The sequence below is a fragment of the Tamandua tetradactyla genome, chromosome 18 (genome assembly GCF_023851605.1).
Source record: "Tamandua tetradactyla isolate mTamTet1 chromosome 18, mTamTet1.pri, whole genome shotgun sequence".
Taxonomy (NCBI): domain Eukaryota; kingdom Metazoa; phylum Chordata; class Mammalia; order Pilosa; family Myrmecophagidae; genus Tamandua; species Tamandua tetradactyla.
This window is the reverse complement of record NC_135344.1, coordinates 17483090-17496640: the sequence shown is the minus strand read 5'-3', so window position 1 is coordinate 17496640 and position 13551 is coordinate 17483090. Positions and strand designations below refer to the sequence as shown.

At 35.3% G+C, this 13551-nt stretch overlaps 1 long non-coding RNA gene across 1 annotated transcript in view; it reads left to right on the top strand.

Moving 5' to 3' along the window:
* LOC143662535 (uncharacterized) overlaps window positions 1-13279 on the top strand; it is a 65668-nt gene extending 52389 nt beyond the window's left edge. Inside the window, exons 4-5 of the long non-coding RNA XR_013165396.1 lie at window positions 11391-11495; window positions 12947-13279. This is a non-coding gene — a long non-coding RNA (uncharacterized LOC143662535). The remainder of the gene's footprint in view (window positions 1-11390; window positions 11496-12946) is intronic.
* The last annotated feature ends 272 nt before the right edge of the window (window positions 13280-13551 follow it).

Genomic DNA, 13551 nt, shown 5'->3' with positions numbered 1-13551 from the left:
TTGTAAGTTAAAAAACATTTATATTACACGTGAATATAATAAAACTCTTTTACTTGTGGGATGCATAGGTGGTTAACAAACATTAAGAATAGTGCATAGCCGGAGTAAAATGCGGTGGGAATTCTAATTCCAAGGTTTGATCAGAGAATTGTGACTTTGGTAAATCATAAAGATTTTATCATTTGTGCTTTCTTTTCTGGAAAACATGTTCTGACAATTTGAAGATGAGAGATAATAGTCTATGAAAAAGCAGATAAGAAAATATTTTTAAGGAGAACTCTAGAATGTTCTCACCACCACCACCCCTGTTTCATGCTATAAGCAAAAGGCTTTATCCATAATTGAACATTTGTAGGAACTGTTATATACACATTTTCAATAAAGTTATGAAATGAGGATGTCCATTTGGTAGCTTATCAGTAATTTGATGCATCTCATATCAAAGATGAATTCATTTTGCCTCATGTGTGTATTGACTTAGCACATGTTTGTAATGGGTAGTACTGGTAGTAGTAATGGAATAAAGGTTGTAGACAAGAGTATTCCAAAAGAAAACTTGATTTTAATTAAGAAATGGAGCAAGAGAGGAGCCAAAGAAGGCTCCAGAATTTCAAAACTGAGTTTACTGAATAGCGGCAAATGTAAATAAAGTAGAGTTAGCAGAGGTAGATAGCTCATGGGGTGGCCTAAATAGTAAGTTGAATTTTAGAAACATTGGTGTCTACTTTTTCCACTGGGAAGGAAGAGGTGAAAATAAATATCAAATTGGCATTTTAAAGGAAGATCTCCTTTTGTTCCCATTACATTTTCTGCTTTTTTATTCCATAGAATTTGTCTAATTACAGCTGGATATTTGTCTTCCTATTTTCCATTGTACTGTCAGTAATTAAGGGTCGAACCTTCTGACCTTTGAATTCTCATTAAAGAGCACTGTGTAGTAAGTTAATGAGTAGTTTATAGAATGTATGAGTGAGCAAAAATTGAGTTTTGGAATAAAATTATCAGAATGATCAGTATATACCTGGTGGCAGGCTACGGTTACTTAAAGGTGAGTCCCTATGACATGTGACTTCCAGATAATAGACCCAGCCAGACATTGCTGTGTTTTCTTGCCTTGGAAGACAAGGAACTTAGAATCATGTGAGCACACCCAGACTTCTGAGCACAGATGATAATGAATTTGTATTTTTTAAGTTGTTAAATTGTGGTAAAATATTATAGCAGCAAGATAAAACAAATGCACGCAAATTATCTACATATCCTAGTGCACAAGAGCCTCAAATAATTAAAAGAAAACCCTGGAAGTTTGCGGCTAGCGTGTGGGAGCCCAGGGCCAGGCTTCTTGTTTCTGATGCCAGCTCTGACACTATCAGCTTTCAGATGTTGGCCAAATCATTTATCCTGAATTTCAACTTTCATTTCTGCAAAATAGAGAGACACTTTCTACATTATAAGGTTCACGGGAAAGTAAAAATGAAATAAACTAATGAAAAAAATGAGCTTAAAATAGTGCACAACACATAGTAAAGTAGTTAATTACTATCATAATTATTTTTACTATTTATTTAGAGACAGGAGAAGAAATCCATAAGATAGCTTAGCAGGCACCCCATATATCCTTAATTGAATGAAAAAAAGCCCTTTATATACTAAGGAAGAAAAGAAATGGTTAGAAAATAAGTATTCAGAAAGCAGATAGCAGAGCATAAACCCAATTTGAAGCAAGAGAGACTTTCAAGGAACACAAGAATCAAGAATATTAGAAATTCCAGAGGAGAACTCTGAATTCATTGAAGAAGAATTTTTATATAATGCACTTATATATCATGGCAGTACTTTACATGCTTCCTTACACGTCATAGGAAATCAATAAATATTTCCTAAATGACACAAATAAAAATGAAAAAGATTTGGATTTAGATATTAGGAGACTCATGTGCTGACAGTTTATTTGGCCTGAAACATACAGACAGCAAGTTGCAAGGAAACTGGGTGAAAAAGGGTTTGTTCAGAGACTCGTGGAGCAGTGTTTTGAGGATGGAGCTTGCTAATGTGGTCTGGGGCACCCATGAGAATGTCTCAGGAATGAAGGAAGAGACAGACAACACGATTACAAATTAGAATCAGTAGTCCAGTCCAGTTAAACTAGATATGAGTTTTATTAATACCAATCATAGGGTTTTGTGACTTTTCCAAGTCATTCATCTGCTGAGGAGTAGAATCAGGAATTGTGAAGTGAGTGGGGATAAAAATAGATTTGGGGAATAAAAATTCAGGGAGGCTGAAGGACCTTGTGAATTGAAGTAGGTAGGCAAGATGTCATGATGAATGTAAAGAAGACACTGAGGAATTCTAAAGGAGTAGAAGAGCAGGAAGACATTATTTTTAAATCTTGTAGATGGTAACGATTTTGATGATGACAGATGAAATAGGTGGAATACATTTGAAAATCATTTGTGTTGGTGAATTAGAAATATTTTATTATAGAGTAATGTCACAGATTATGTCATAAGATTGTGAAAATTAAAATAGGAAAAAATAAACTATCCGTGAGCTCAGTACTTCGATCTTAGTTTTGATTTGTAATTGAGAGGTGAAGCAAACTGCAGTTAAGACCAACTAGCAGTAATGTCAGTGATATAGAACCACTTTGAACAAGTGTTTGATGCCATTACCAAAATTTAACATATATATGTATATACCTGAGGACGCAGATTCCATCCAACCAAAGTTTCTGTCTAGAGTCACCAAAAGGGACACAAAACTGTGTTCATGACAACTTTAATTGTAGCAGTCCTTAAAAGGAAATAACAAAAATGTGCCACCTGCAGAATGCACGACCATGTGATGATACTGTGACCCAAGTATGATTGCATACTTGGTATGGTTTCTGTGCTGCGCGAATATATCTCAATAAAATTGCATTTTGAAAATGTGCTACCTGCTTTCTCTTAGACAATTCTTTCCATAGAGATTATGTTCCTCCCAACCTGTTATCTCTTACTATTTAAATTAAGATATCTATTGATACAATTTATAACAAATAAAAATTGACATCTTTTCCCTCTTCATTTTATTCATTGGGTCACATAGTTAATAATACAATGTGAAATGTACCTTCTAAATAAAAATCTGCAATTATTTGAGGCGTGCTTTGAATCATCCTTGTGATTTTTTCACTTAAGGAATATTTAAACTGAATTTGGAAAGTAACTGTGAATTTTCTCAGCGATACAGCGTGGCTCAGGTGAGAGTGGCATGTGAACTGGGTAGCTGGGAAGGATTCCGGGGAAGGTAAGGACAAGTGTGAGGGATAAGGAAGGCACACAGGAGCTCCCGTGTCACTCAGACCAGGCTTGTAGCAAGCTGGCTGTATAAATGAGAAGAGGATGAGAAACAGGGGATCTGCATTACCTCATCTATTTCAATTCCTGAGCATTAACCAGTTGCTATAGCTGAAAATTGCCCTTGGATGTGATAAAACGCAGCAGCTTCCATTAAGGCAGGTTATATACAAATGCCAGGTTGGGCAGATATAATTGTTCTTGAATCTGCTTTCATTCACAAACAATATGTGTTATTTTATTTCTCCTCAGTTCATCTCTGAAATATAGTGAAATATAGTCATTTTTTGCTTAATATTACTCTCTATCCAAATTGTCCATTGTTACTTTTCACCTTTGAGTCTGAATTCTTGGTCTAGTTATCTTCCATGATTTTTCATGGATTATGGGCTTCATTTACTTATATTTTATCTCCAATGTCAATGATAAATCAATGCATTTTATGCACTTAAGGTTTTTTCCCTTCAAAAGAGAAGTTAAATCCATGTTTAATTTACCACTAGAATATCATGTAGAATTGAATGTTCACATTTTTCATCTGAAGTTCAGGGTCCAAATCTTTGGGTGATCGGTAGCAATTTTTTCTCCACTAAAAAGTATAGTCTATGGGCAGGCCACGGTGGCAGAGTTCTTGCCTGCCATGCTGGAGACCCAGGTTCGATTACTGGTGCCAGCCCATGCAGAAAAAAAAAAAAGTATGGCCTGTTGGGGCATGATTTTTTCTTTCTTTTCTGTGTTGTTCAGTGTTGTATCTGAAGCACCTAAGAAATATACTGTATATAGTTGTTGATCAATGATATTTTCTTTTAACATTCATGAATTTAGGTGCTTACACTAAAGTACAAAAAATATCATGAGTTAGAGAGGAACCATGACTCTTCTGAAGAGGACTGGGACACTGGGGTTTGCAGCTCAGCCTGCCCTAGAAAGGGCACAGGATGGTGGGACACTAAGCTCAGTCCTCAGTGAGCTGGGCAGAGAGGTTGAGAAGGCTGGGCCCTTCCTGCCTGTAAGACATCACCTACTGTTTTAGCCCAGGGGAGGAAAGCAAGAGGGGAATTATCAGAAACCTGAGATGATAGGCAGTCAGAACCCACAAAATCCTTTTGCTCCCCTCCTCCACTGGCTGTGGAATAAAATTAAATTTTCACACAGCTTGTCAGGTTCAAGTGCTCTCTCTGCTACCATCAAATGAGAAGGAAAATCACGTAGCATTTGACATTTTACTCTAGCTGCCTAGGCATTTCCTGTCCCGTCCATGACTGTGACTGCCCAGAAAACCCTGGGTTCCCTTTCTCCCCACAGCTGCTTAGATCTCTCCCCTTTGGCAGAACCCAAGAAACTGGACATGAGCCCTGTCTCTTCATTGGAAACTATTCCTCCAAGAATTTCAAATCCTCCTCTCATATTCCAGGGTAAAGGTTAAGAAGGAGGGCCCTTCAAAGGGATCGACAGTGAGGCAAAGGCTGAGAAGATTCATGTGTAGGAGGAAGGAAAAGAAAGGATGAACTGAAACCATCGCATACCATCGCGACTTAGAGAAAGATAACTGTGGGGACACCACAGGAATCCTAATGTGTCAGTGCTCAACGCCATTCAGGTGTATCCCTCTCTCATGTCACAGCACCGTGTGGAGCAGTGGGGAAGGGTGGAAATATGTTAGTTATCTGACTCCTTCCATCATGTGGATTCACCGAAACCTGGGGACGCCGAATCCACCAAAGGATCCTCCAAATCCATCCAGGAAATGAGGGCATGGGAGGAACTATGTATATGAATAGTCAGTCCACTGTAAAATAAATCGAGTGGCTGTAGCTATACAAATAGATGACTGACCTTACTGATTAGAGAAGGAAACCTACATTGAGATTCATTTATACTTTATTTGATTGTCAAAATAATCTGAAGAATAATCAATATAATATGTTGAAAATACTGGCTGGTAATAGGTTCCCTTATGAATTGGTTGATATGAACAGGTAAAAGCCCTCTGAAGGAAAATTTAGGGACATGTAGCAAACTTACACATTTATTTAGATATTTTCTCAGAAATCTCATCTTTGCAAATTTATCCCAAATCTGTGAAATGACATATACATCAGGCTGCAAATGATAGGGGCAAGAACATCTTTCAATTGGGGGAAGGTGTTATAAATGCTGTTATGCCCATAAAATAGAAAACTATATATCTTTTAAAGGGGCGTGGAGGTCATGTCCACACAAGTGTAATGAAGTAGGCTTAAAGTCGTGGTACAAATGTAATATTAATTCCACAAAATAAACTTGGTGTCTTCACATCTTTATTCCCCTAAGAGTTTTAACAAGCCTAAATATTATCTATTTCTTGAATCTTATTACAACCAAAAAATATAAACAGTGACTCTGTCAGCTTTTGGAGAATGGTGGTAGGGATTGAGGTGAAGCGGTGGGGTGGTTTTAAGCAATAAAATAAATCCCAGATTTATCATTTCTGTCTTCTAATGGTGCTCTTCCATAAAGTGTTTTACCCTCCAGTGCCGTAGTGTGTCTTAAGAAGGGATTTGCGATATGTCAGGAACAAATGTAAAAAATGATTTGAGCTGAATCTCCAATAAAGTGAGGATATTTAGGGATGCCTCTGACCGTAAATAAGCAAAAACCCGACAGTGAATAATGAATAATTTTTAGCCTTTCCTGACAGGACATCAGGCTGGTTGAAAAAGGTTTCCGTCAGTGGCAAAGTCTTGTGGTCGTTAGGTGGTTTCTGTAGTCATAGAAAAAAGGTTCACATTCCAGCAAGAACTAGGATGCAAGGTGAGGAAGACAATTATTTCAGGAAAGCGGAATCTTCCCCTGGAACACCACAGCAGACACAGCTCCTGTCTTCATGGCAATTTCAAATTGGAAAGGGAGGAGGTTGGGAATGGGTTGAGGGAGGGTGTCCCACAACGGTCAGGCATTCAGCCATGCAAATGTCTGCATTTGCATAGAAGTATATTTAATTATTCTCATAGCAAGATATGTTTATTTTCCTACTAGAAAACAACTTAATTAAATGTTTATAGATGAGGAAATTGAGGTACAGCCTATACATCACACAATTTTATTTCAATCTATATTCTAATGTCCACTCAGAGCACAGAGCCAAGAAAGTTTGTGCTCATGAGGGAAAGAGCAGACTCAACAATGACTTTGGTTCTGCCAATGATACCACATCCAATTTAACCTTTGGCTTTTGTATTTCATGGTTATGCCATGGATTATCCAAATAAATAGTTGTTTTCATGTAATATATTTTATCAATATTAATCTTTTCAAAATGCATTTGCATTCCGGTGCCTGCCCATGTGAATAAAAACAAATAAAATGCATTTGCCAACATATGATGGCTCACTCAAGATCAGAAATATGCTTTGCTGGAAAACAGGGATGGTGACTAGCATTTGAAAATGGAGATATGCTGGGCAGTTGTAAAATTTCAGATAGGTGTTACCGATTGGTCCCAGCATAGAGTCTAAAACCTAGCAGAAACTAAACAAACCTTTGTCCAGTGAATGGATCAATTTCCACTTGCATGTATTGTATTTTTGATTAAACAACACGAGCAATAACAATTGTGTGTTGAATGTGCCTGGCAGTTCTAAAATACTGAGATAAGATGGTGAATAAAACAGACAAAGTTCTTCTCTGATGCAGAACATATTCAAGAGGTGGGAAAAAATCAATAAATAAACTACATAAGCTCATAAGGATAAGTGTTAGGAAACAAAGTTAAAATAATATATGTGTATTATCTTAAAGACGATATTCAAGCCAGGACTTTTCCAGAAAGCGACGTTGAGTAGAGGTCTGAAATAATTCAGGGAGGAAGCCATGTGAACAACTCAAGAACAATTTCAGGAAAGAGCCAACGCAAAGGTCAATGCTTGTGTGATTAAAGAAGATGAGGAAAGAATATATAGCACATACAGAGTGAGCAAAGAAAAAGGATCTGTAATGAAACCAGAAATATAATCTAAAAAAAATAAAGTTGGGGTAAAGGGCAATGAAAGGATGTGTATCTTTATCTTTTCCACTACAAAACGTGACATCCAAAAATTGTCTTGTACTTTTTCAAATCTATCCATATTATCATATTACCCAAATTTTAAGAAGCTCTTTCCTCCATCCCTTCAGCCAGCAATCATCATACTCAAAAGTCAATCTTCTTTCACAGGGTCTCACTTACTCAATCAGTAGTTGATTTTATTTTCAGGTTCTCACTTCTCAATAGGAGGCTGGTTGGAGCTGTGAGCGTGGAGAGCCCCCATATGAAAAGAGATGCTCATTGCTTCTCTCGTACCACTATTGAAACGCCCCTGGCTGTATACCCTCTTGATATCTAAGCATGGTTATTTTCCCTTCACCCAGAGCAAAAGACAGGCCATAGAGGTTATGAAGAAGATTTCCCTGACTCCTTGCTCAGAAAAACAGATTATTAATTAAAATTTGGTCTATCCATTTTGCCTGATTTGGGAAGAAATCACATAAGTCAACCTAGCTACCGTGTGATTTTATGAGCAGGGAAGCTTAATGAAAAATACTTCTTTAAATTATAGAAGCAGAGTTTGACATGTAATACACCCTATTATTTGTTTCTTTCTCATATTCATATCTCTGCAATCATCTTGTGGCCCCACCCCACATATCTCAGACTAATTTAGTGTAGCATTTTGACAGTTACTGAAAATTTTGAAATATTTGTTTTAACATCATACTTTTAAGTATTTGAAGCTGCACGTACCCTCTTCTAAAGTCGTTTGTAGGCAATATACTTTGCTGTTGCCTGTAGGCGAACTTGTTTTGAAGGCTAAGGATGCCACTAATTTGCTTCTAGGATCTGCTGTCTGTTGATTCAAGTCCAAACCCTCTGCTCTACTCAGCATGCCCCTTCAACTTGATGTAATGCTACTTATCATTCCCCTTTGATGCTAAGGCTCTACCTTGGTGTTCTCTTCATGTACCTGGACATATGGTTCCTATATTTTCTAACACGGAGACAAAATGTGAGTCTACCTGAAACAGCTTTTGTTTCAAGGGAAGATTATTTCCCTGATGTTTACATTAGAGCAAAGGAAATGAGCATATGATATTTAAATGCTACTTTCATTTCTAACCACATTATATCTTGGTCCCTTAAAATGAAGTGCTTTATATCTTCCTTCTGTCAAAAAAGTCTCACCATGGTATTATGCAATTCAATAGCTGTTTGTGACTGATTAGCTTTTCAAAACTGTATTATACATTTTAAATTGTAATTATGTCCAGCGAGACATTCATTTGGCTCCTAATTTTTACATCTCATCTTTAAACTAGTGTTATACTTAAACTGATGTCCCTTTATATTCCTATTAGTTAATAAATAATATTATTCTTAATATGGTTGAAATAGTGAAATATTAGATGAGAGAATATTATTAATTCCCTTATGATTTTTCACTCCTACTCCTTTTAACAACAAGTAAGTTCCTTAAGTGTCCTGAAGATAAAGATGTTTTCCACATGAGAAAGAGAGCACTCAGAAAATAAAAACACTTTACTGAAATTATTGGTGTAGAACAATTTCCTGTGTATGCTAATAAGTCACACAAGGTTTGCCTTAGACAACCTCATTATTCTCATCAGGAATGCATTTCCAATACACTCTTCACATGCAAATACTGTATCGCTACACTTTATTTGAATCATGTTCTGAGCTTCTTTATCTCTTAAACTCTACAAGACATTTGTTTTTTATAACTAATTATGTAACATACTCTTTGTTAGGCTTTTGGAGTTTCTAGTTTGTTTTTCTCTGGGTTCTGTAACCTTGGGAGGATAGAGCATCAATGATCCATGAAACCTTTTCTACATCTAACTGCTTAGGTTTATGCCTTTCATTGCAAGTGTTCCTTTTGTTTGACCTGTGCCAAACTAACATCTCCAGTTAATTTCAGTACACAATATCTATATCAAGATGCAGTGTTCATGTTTTATATTCCATGATGGAATATAAAACAAATTGTCTCTTGAATCTTCTCAAATGGAGATGGCTGTTCAGTTATTTTGTTGTAATTAAAGTGCTCCTAATATATTTCTTTTAAAAATAATCAAGGATCTGAACTTGAGTAAAAGTAGTATTGAGATTACTCACAAACTTTTAATTCCTTGGGCATGGCTAACTAAGAGAATTTAGGCAGTACTTCAATGTTCCAAAAAAAGAATAGAAAAATAAAAAGTCCATCAATTTAATTCATATTAGGATGTTATTGTGCATAGTTCATTCTTTGATTTAAATGTTACTCGTATAATGTTGATCAGGGAAATTAAATTGGATTTTCTAAGAATCAGTTGACTGAAATTTGCTTATTTATATTTCCCTATATTGCTGAAGTATTACTTGAGTTTTAGTGGAAGGACTGTGACAGTTCAATTAGCTGCTATACTTCTTCTATCATCCCCCTTTTCCTTCTATTGATACCTATTATTCCCTCTACTGACACTAATAAGAATTTCAAATTGAATTCACTTGTATTCCAAATCCCCTGCAGTGTTCTCTTTCTTGAGTGACCATTGATACATATATATATACTTTTTACATGGGCAGGCACCGGTAATTGAACCCAGGTCCTCTGGCATCACAGGCAAGCATTCCTGCCTGCTGAGCCACCGTGGCCCACCCAACCATTGATATTTGAATCCACTGTAATGCCCAGTAAAATTCTTTATCTTTGCTTTAAAAGATGGGATTCCTAAAATTTAAGCCTGTCTTGATTCTCCTAAATATAGAGTTGACAATTCTGTTTGTTGTATTGAACCCAGGAATAACATTTATGTGTTAGGGTAGCAGAACTGCAAGTCAGAAGAACTTGATTCCTTAGTACCAAACAGGCTGCCAAATCAATATGGATCCTTGACTCCCACATTTATACAAGAATAAGACAAATTCTACCTGATTTAATTAATGGAATTTTATAATTCTAATAGCAGAAATAGCCTCTCTAAAGCAAACAGAATAATCTCAAATATAATAGGCCAAAGAAAAACAGAAACAGGTGGGTATTAAAAAGAAAAATAGAAATTTGGAGGGGGGGTATAATAGTGACTGCAATGGGGTACAAGTCAGATCTATACAGATATATTAAAAGACAAAATTTTAGATTTAGAAAAATCTTCTGCACTAATAAATTGCATGAGAAAGTCACCAAGAGCACACCAATGCAAGACAAAGAGATTAAAAAATATATGAGGAGTTGATTTGAAAAAAGGCATAGTGAGAACTTCCAACATATCTAGAAGTTCCATGAAGAGATATTAGAGATAGCAGTGGAGAAACAATGTTTAAGGAGAAACTGACAGAATTTTGTAGAATTGTTTAAAGACTTAAATGATCAAGTTGCAAGTGCATTTGGGGAGTAGGTTAGTTTTAATGAAAATAAATCTACCTTTAGAGACGTGCAGTTTAACATGGCAGTTTGAACATTTGCATTTATTTCAGGATCCTTCTGCATGCAAACATAATCCAGAAGAAGGGTATGTGTCCAGGTGGGAGGTATCAGAAATAATAAACATAAAGAATGGGAAATAAAGGTGTCAACACAATTTTAGAATTTTGTTAGAAAGGAGATGAGTGAATTGACAACCTAATTGAAAGGAGAAAGATGAGATCAAAGTGCTTACCTGGAGGAAAACATGGAGAGGCAAGCCAGTTTATGTTTAAAACCTTAGAAAGAAGCAGGAATTGGAGACAAAAAGCTTCACTGAAGGTACATTGACTATGAGAACAAATCAGAAAGCTGGATTGATAAAAATTCTGCGTAAGAAGAGTTGGATCTCTAAGGCCTCCATCTGTACAGCCAGGAGACAAGCTTTCCTCCATTCTGCACAAAGTTGGAACTTTGCTGTCTGCAGAAAATAAACCAAGAATCTTTGAGCTAGTAAATGCCTGCCAGGATAGAGTTTTAGACAAAGTACCTTATTCAAAGGAATGGAATAATGTCAAAGTTTACAATCTGATCAAGAAATAACTCTTTTTTTTTTTTCTTCTAGGAATCTATACACCAGGAAGGAGAATTAGAACTTTTCTTTCAATAAAGTAGATTGATCAGGATGGTGAAGCCCTTAGCTGCTGATATTGGTGATAAAAAATAAATGGTCAGTACGTTGTTGACCTGTCTCCCTGCACTGAAGCTCTGCTCTTACACAGAGAAATAATAATCAGCCTTTGACTTACTTTCTCTAAATATCAACTCGTACTGAGAATCATCACGCAAATGAGAATAGTCTCTAACATGACAGAAAGACCAAAGAAAAAATTCAGTTAAAAAAAGAAGTAGCATCAGGAAGCAAGGAAACATTCTATAGACACATAAGATCTAAGATGTAAAATCCTCAGGGAAATTAGAAACTATTGTATAAACAAAGAGAGAGAGGATATTACTGAAAAATAACATTCAGAATGCAGAAAAAAAGACCAAAATACTTAAGGTTAAAAATATTCCTGACCCTTAATAATTACTTTAATTGCATCTGAAAACCCTGTCAGTAAATAGAAAGGAGTTAAATTCCAAAACCTCATTCATTTAAGAGAAAAATTTCTACGAGTTCTATTCTAATCAATATAATCATATAATTTATATAAATAAAATGTATCAATTAAAAGCAAGCAGGTTTATATAAGTGGTCAAATAAATAAAGACAGTTTATACATATGATGAAATTTTAAAAAGCTCATGATTTTGTCAATGGAGAAAGAGAATATTTAATAGTGTTTGTTGCTGATGGGGGAAAAAGTGAGGGAGTAATTCTCTAGGGAAGGCATTCTTCTTTTATCTTATTTTTTCATCAATTTCAAAACTTTTAGGCTCTTACATATTACACTCAAATATCTTAAAATAAAATTGTATCATAAAATAATACCTTTAATACAAAACGAAGAATAAATAAGAGTGCACATTTAAGCACAAGGACATAACACACATATCAGGCTGAAAAATATGCCTTTGTCTGAAACTGGGCACTCAAAATTAACTTCTTGTGTTTGGTATATATTGAGTATACCCCAAAACAGACTCTTGCAAAAAGTGGTGTATATGTTCGCAAGTTTTATTAGTCAGCAACTGAATATTTGTTATATGTTTATATAAAAAACAAATCAATAGAATATTGGTAGATAAACTTGAAGTATTCCACCCCAAAGTAGGAAAAATACAGAATGGGAAGTACATGTAGATTAAAAAAATGAAAGGATATATTCAGGAAGGGGGAAATTAACAGAGCTGATTACAGAAGAAGTAATATTTTTAATATTTTCCAAAATGGAAAAATAAAGTATTCTATATTTTAAGGTTCCACTGAAAGTGAGAACAATTTGTATGGAAAGATACACACCAAGGAGGATAGGAGGAAATCATGATAAAATTTCTGAGAACCATGAAAAAACAGTAAAATTTAGGAGATTCCATATGTGGAGGTGGGGAAGGCAGACCATTTTCAAAGCTAAAAGTCAGTACAGAAATTCTGAAAGAAAAAAAAAGATTTCAGCATAGAACTCTACACACATCTAATCTCAATCAAGTGTATTGATATTGGTAAAATATTTTCAGGTGTACAAGATTTTCCCAAAAACCTTTCCCAAGAAATTTCTGGAGGACATGCTCTTCTAAACTGGACAGCCAAATTTCTAGAAGAATCTATAGGAAAATGAAGAGTTGCTTACAAAAGAGTGTGGTGAAGTGAATACTCACAGTGTTTCCAAAAGGAGAGTAGACTAAGAAATCAATAATTTATTTTGAAGATGGGCAATAAATGATTCCAAGAAAAACAAAAATAGATCTGGTTGATCATCTAACATGTAACCTGAATTGATCTAAGATTGACAGCTTGTGTAAGAGAATCTGAAGATGAATTAGAGTTGCCTAAAAAACCAAGCAAATCAAAATGTCAATGCATTGAAATCACATTTGATACAATAAATGAAATATTATCAAAACACACAATGTACTTAGTGAACAATATTTACAAAGTAATAGTGATTTAAACTGCGCCTATTGATTTAAATAAAAATATGTTTTATATAGGAGGATAACGAAGTAAAAAGAAGTGAGTTTGCAGAAGGGTGGAAGGATATAAGACAGCTAACCTATCATGTCCCATGTGGAAATCATTACAAATGCATAAAACTGAAATTAAAAATGAGATGCACAAAATT